Source organism: Sinocyclocheilus anshuiensis, unplaced genomic scaffold (assembly GCF_001515605.1).
Source record: "Sinocyclocheilus anshuiensis isolate Anshui unplaced genomic scaffold, SAMN03320099.WGS_v1.1 scaffold1163, whole genome shotgun sequence".
Lineage (NCBI taxonomy): Eukaryota > Metazoa > Chordata > Actinopteri > Cypriniformes > Cyprinidae > Sinocyclocheilus > Sinocyclocheilus anshuiensis.
This window is the reverse complement of record NW_015544295.1, coordinates 1-6185: the sequence shown is the minus strand read 5'-3', so window position 1 is coordinate 6185 and position 6185 is coordinate 1. Positions and strand designations below refer to the sequence as shown.

The window sequence follows — 6185 nt, the reverse complement described above, 5'->3', positions numbered from 1 at the left end:
TACCGAACCATACCGAAACCATGACTCTAAAACCATGATACAAACCGAACCGTTCCACCCCTAATAGACACATACCTGTGTACTGTCCTGGCTTGGAGTAGTCTTGCACAAGACTACAGCCAAGAAGACGCTGGCTGAGCTCATTGAGGCTGTGCTGGAGTGAGCCACTGTAGCAGTGCAGCGACAAGGAAGCATCATGTGTGACGGCAGCAGCAGCGCGGTCCTCGTTCCACCGCTCCAAACCCTCAAGCAGATAAGCCTGGAAATTTTCCAGGTTAGCGCTCTTTCCTGATTAAAAAAAGGAAACATTAACACTAATTTATAATTACAAATGACATGAAATAGACTATCACAAAACACACCTTGAGGTGGATGTGTGTAATCTTACCCTGTATGAAGTGGTTGAGGTGGTTATGGAAGGACTCCAGGGAAGTGGACCCCCGAGCGCAGCGGTACACAGGAAGTGTGAGCCCTCTCTTTGTAACACTTCCTGTCTGGGTGTACAGCTGCACTCCAGGAGGGTCCTGGATGCAGGGAAGATGGCGCCTTTGAGTGTCCCAGATGACGTCCATCCTCTCCTGGTCCATCAAGGGGATGCCCATGGTTTCCCTGGCATCCTTGAAGGCCTCCAGCATCTGTCCGATCAGCTGCTCGGTCTCCTCCACGCCACGTGTGCAGCGGCGGCAGTGCTGCGCCAGCTGTCTGGAGGTGAGCCTGCCGGTCAGCTACTCATCAGTGAGGTCTCTGATGCCCTGCTGTTGCTCCAGCTCCCTCCTTTTCGCCTCCCTCAGCAGGGCCACATCTCCCTCGTCCCAGACGAAAATGCAGGCAGAGAGCTTTGCCATGAACAGACCATAGAGCGGGTGGCTGTCAGTGTGCAGACCTGCAGCGAAGCGCCGCATGAAGTGCCACACATCAAGACGAACCACCAGATCACTCCAGCCGCTGACAGACATGAGGACCTGTCTGTGCTCACTGCCCACATTGGTGACCCAGGCTGCGGTCCCAGCTGCAGCTCCCGCCAGTTTTTTGGCCACCTGTTGTCGGAAAACAAATCAATTCAGTGAGCTCCAAACATGCGTTACATGTACAAAGGATCAAATCTATATGTAGAGTTGTATTTAAAATAATCCGTGATTAATACGTTACCTGTTTTGTGGAGTCCATCTTCAGGATGGACCCAAAGACAGAGGTGACCCTGGCTTTTAGCTCACTATACCGGGACCGGATATCCTCCGCGTGGACAGAGAGGAGCCACTGGGCAGTTGGTACAGGCAGCATGGGAGGCGGAGGTGTGATGGGCCGTGTGGTGGTGCCCTGAAACCGGTCACACGCAGACAGGTATTGCAGTGTCCTCTCCATCCAGTCCTCACTATGCTGTTCACATAGTTTGTGATATAGAATTGTGGCGCTGTTGCCGAGAGAGCGCTCTTTCATCAACTTTGCCACATGCATATCACAAGAGAACCTGTTAAAATAAACAGACAAACAAAGGCAAAGTTTATTAACGTTAATTTAAAGTGTTTTTTTTTTTTTTCCAGAGCAAAGGTGTGATGTTTCCCACACACACAAAAAAACTGGGCTCAATGTGGGGTCATTAACTCCTGAATAGGTGACAGGTGCAGTGTTTTCAAGGTGTTGGAATTAGGGCTGCACGATATTGGAAAAAAACTCACATTGCGATATTTTATTTTTCTGTGATATATTGCGATATGAAAAAAAAAAATCACATGACGAATAATTTATTTGGAAAAAAATAATGATTGGGGTGATTTTGTAGGCGAGTAAATCAACATAGGAAATAAACAAATTACAAGCATAGATAAATATAACAGAACAAAGATACAAATGAAATAAGCAGTGCTTTATATTTTTCAGGTAAGTCTAACAGTACTAAGGTACAGAAATTGAATAATCAAATGTAAAATAAAACTGCATAGTCTTTACTGTATAAATTAAATCTAATAAATCTGTGTTAAAGCTACAAAAGCGATTTTTCTTTGTGTTTTGTTGTTTGATTAACATTCATAACACAGAAAGCCTCAGGAACATTAAACTGCTGTAAACCAGTATAGGCTACTGTTACACACATCTAGGGCTGAAACGATTCCTCGAGTAACTCAAATACAAAAAATCATCGAGGCAAATTATGTGCTTCGGAGAATCGTTTGGTCCAGGGGTGCCCAAACTCGGTCCTGGAGGGCCGGTGTCCTGCAGAGTTTAGCTCCAACTTGCCTCAACACACCTGCTGGTAAGTTTCTAGTATGCCTACCCTTACCAAAAAGTAGTATACTTCAAGTTTATTTTAAGTATACTTTATGTAGCAAGTATACAAATATCAGTGTACTAGTAGTATACTTGTAATACTATTTCAATACTCCTTGGGACTAAATTGGCCCACTTTCTAGTATATAAAAGTATACTTTTAAGTATACTTTAAGTATAACAGTAGTAAACTTACATCATACTTTAAGTATACTACTATGTCCCTATTTAGGTATTAATTTGTATATATTTTGTTATATAAATATCTGAACATACAAAACACCAAAAGAAAGAACAGGGTATCTGCTAAACAAAAACATTTTATTCTAGCTTCATGCATTCTTTTTTTAAACACTTGAATGTGGGTAAGTTTCCTAAATAATACAAAAAAGAAAGAAAGAAACATTTTGAACAAAAAGCTGAAAAAAAGAATTGGATTCAGAACGATAATCAAAAGTCGATCAACACCCCAAAGCTTGACAGTCATTATTACCTCTTCATTGGTCGGCATTACATCAACTTTACACAGTTTTGATGCTGTTTTATGTCTGATGATCGTGTTTGATTACATGTGGAAGCATCTGTTGTTTCGGTTTCTTCTTCACTTGTGTTTTTTGGAAATTCTGTACAGAAAATGTGTACTAGCGCCCCCTACAGTATAACAATGAAAACACGGATTCTAGGAACACAAGTATAGCTCAAATTTAGACTTTTTCTAAGTAGGCTATAAGTCAAGTATATATACTTAAATGTCATTTTAAGTATATTTCTGAGAAGTACATAAAGCCCATAAAAAGACTTAAACTAAAAAATAGGAAAGTATACTTTTAAAGAAGTATACTAATAGCACACTTGAATAAACTTCTTTTTCGTAAGGGTATAAGAGCTTGATTAGCTGGTTCAGGTGTGTTTAATTGGGGTTGGAGCTAAACTCTGCAGGACACCGGCCCTCCAGGACCGAGTTTGGGCACCCCTGCTTTAGTCCATTTACTAGGGATGCACTGAATTTTCTGCCGCCCACGCCGCTCAGCAGTGTTCAGGTTTCACTCTCCTCCAGCCGTCATCACTGCGCCGTGTGACGCTCCGTTCATTATTCCGCTCTATCAATGTGCATTCTGCTCATTTACCGCTCATGCTCAACACTCAAATAGCGCGGACAAGAAATTTCTATGTAGTATACTTGTTCCTGTTTGCAGTACTGGGCAACGCTGGTAAAATCTCGTTCACTGATCTGCTCCCCGCTATGCTCTGCTCACATGCGCTGATAATAATAGCTTTGCCAGGGTTTTTATATTTTTATACATGTTTACTTGATATTTCTTTACACAAAATCATAATTTCTATTCATTTCCCACTGATTTACGCGATCTGATGAGCATTAACTCATATTACGCGATCATATCTCTATGAATGAAGGAATGAATGGCAGAACGCGCGTTTTCCTTTACCACACACACACTGAAGCGCGCATAACGCTCGCGGTGACTTCAGCATCTGCCGTCTCAATGAGGACATAAACACACAAACAACTCCAGAACTGCTCTGAGAGTCACTTCATGAGCGTTTCACCGTTTCATTTGAGTAAAACTAGAGTCATATCATATACACACAGAAATTTAAAGGTATTCACAGCAACCTATACGTTTCAAAACAGTCAGTCCACAGTAAAATTCACACAGCCTGCTTAAAGTAGCTGTGATTTTTCACAAACCGTTGTGACTTCCGTAAAAAGTTGACGTCAGAAGGTTCTTTATCCAGAACTGAATAAAAATAATACATTGATATTTAATATTAATATATTTTCAGTCCAATTTTCTTTAAGTAAAAGTATGGTTATTTTATTGGCTTGTGTTTTTTAAATTCCGTGTCAATAAAATTGAGTTAAATTTAAAAAGTCTTACAAAATTACTTTATATTATTTAATGAAATATAATGAAATGCAATATTTGTAATTATTACAAAGCATTTTCGGTTTCGGTTTTCGACCAAGCACATCCAGAATTCTCGGTTTCGGCCCAGAATTTTCATTTCGGTGCATCCCTACCATTTACTGTAACTACATACAGAGCACTGTGTTTGCAACCACATGCTCCTTTAAAGGATTACACACACACACCAGTATGCAGAGAGACATTTAAGAGGGTTTATTCTCCAAATAACTTTAAATTCATGTTGCTGAAAAATGTGTTAATAAATGTTATGTGTATGGACTCTTGTCGTTGTTCCACGTTAGCTTCCTGCCCACAAATTTTTTCCTCTTACAAAAGCCACAAAGCCTTCTAAGAAGACAGTGAAGGCTTATGTTATGCCTGAGCTGTAGTTAGGCTGAAGCTTGAAAGTTGTTGCACAATGTTTAGGTTTTATTATAATTTTTTTATTACTATTATTCTGATTTATGTTTTAGTTTTTGGTTGTACTGTTTACCTTTTTTAAAGTAATTTGAAATAGATTTTTATATTCTTATATATTTGTATTAGCATTTTGAATGTAATATGGCAATTAAATGCACTAAATGAGTTTAGTTTTCACAGTTATTAATATATGCAATTTCAGCAATAAAAATGTAAATTTTTCTAAAAAGGGAACAAATTACTTGTTCATTTTAAGAGACCTGTATTATTTTCTCTTGTATATTTAGTATTGCTCTTTAATAAAGAAAAAGTTCTTCTTATCCGATTACTCGATTAATCGATGGAATTTTCGGTAGAATACTCGATTACTAAAATATTAGATAGCTTCAGCCCTACACACATCCCTTTTCTTTCTCAATTGTTTCCCTTCACCTAAGCCATAAGCAACTGCGTTTACAAGGATACTTGCAGAGCACAGTATTTCAGGCACAAATAGACGCAGAAGTGAACAGAATTCAGTGTTCACGTGCATCTGCGTGGCTCTCACCGTGTCTACACCGGACGCGAGCGGCGCAGCGCAGACACAGTGTCTTGTGAAAAAACTACAAAAGAAAGATAAGGCTTTTTTTGTGTACAAATTACGAGTAATTAATTTTTAAATGTACTACAACATTTTTTATTTTAAAGTAATTGCATTATTACCATTACAGCCTAGTTAATGGTGTAACATTTTAGTAGTTAATTGCACCTGCCTATGTATTTTTGCCTACAATAAGAATAATTTTTTCATGACTCACCCGTAAGTGAGGATAGCTGGGAACATCCTGCGGTAAGCCGGATCCAGCTGGTCCAGGATGTCGTAGGACCACGTGGCCAGCTTTTTATGGCAGCGCTGACACTCCAGGTATTCTATCGCCAGAAAATACCAGGCGTGTAAGTTCAGCACCCGCCTCACTGTCTTGTAGAGCCCACAAGCTGTCAGTCGCTGACCGGACCGTCTGCAGTTTGGCGAGCTGCAGATCAGCTTGTAGGACCACATCCTGTAGGGCATCCACAAACACAGCGGCCAGGTGAAGAACACGTCCGGCGATGCTGGAGGCTGATGATACTGCAGACGTGGCTGGGGAGGGTACCACCACATCTGCAGGTTATCTGTCAGCACTGCCCTTCCACCCTGGTTTCGAAAGAGGGAGCGGCCGATCCACTCATGTTGTTCCTTTGGAAGGGAGCGCTTCCAGGCCTCGGGGAGAACAGCCTATTCACACAAAAATATGTTATATTTGAATAATAACAAATGAGTAATTTAATAATATATATACTGTATGTATGTATGTGTGTATATATATATAATAGGGTTTCTGCAGGATTTTTAAGCTCAAATTTAAAACCTTTTTAAGACCTGCACAAATAAAATTAATACCATATGAGTGGGTTATGGCAATGTCTATAGTACCATATTAAACTGTAAAATTACTGTAAAAAGCACTGTAAAAAAAACTTGAAGTTCAGATACAAGTTTTCACTAAAACAAAAAGTTTTATAAAATGATAAACTTTACATTTCAGCCTT

At 39.9% G+C, this 6185-nt stretch overlaps 1 pseudogene; it reads right to left on the bottom strand.

The window, feature by feature from the left end:
• Positions 1-1705, bottom strand: LOC107698097 (uncharacterized; annotated as a pseudogene).
• Positions 1706-6185: the final 4480 nt, after the last annotated feature.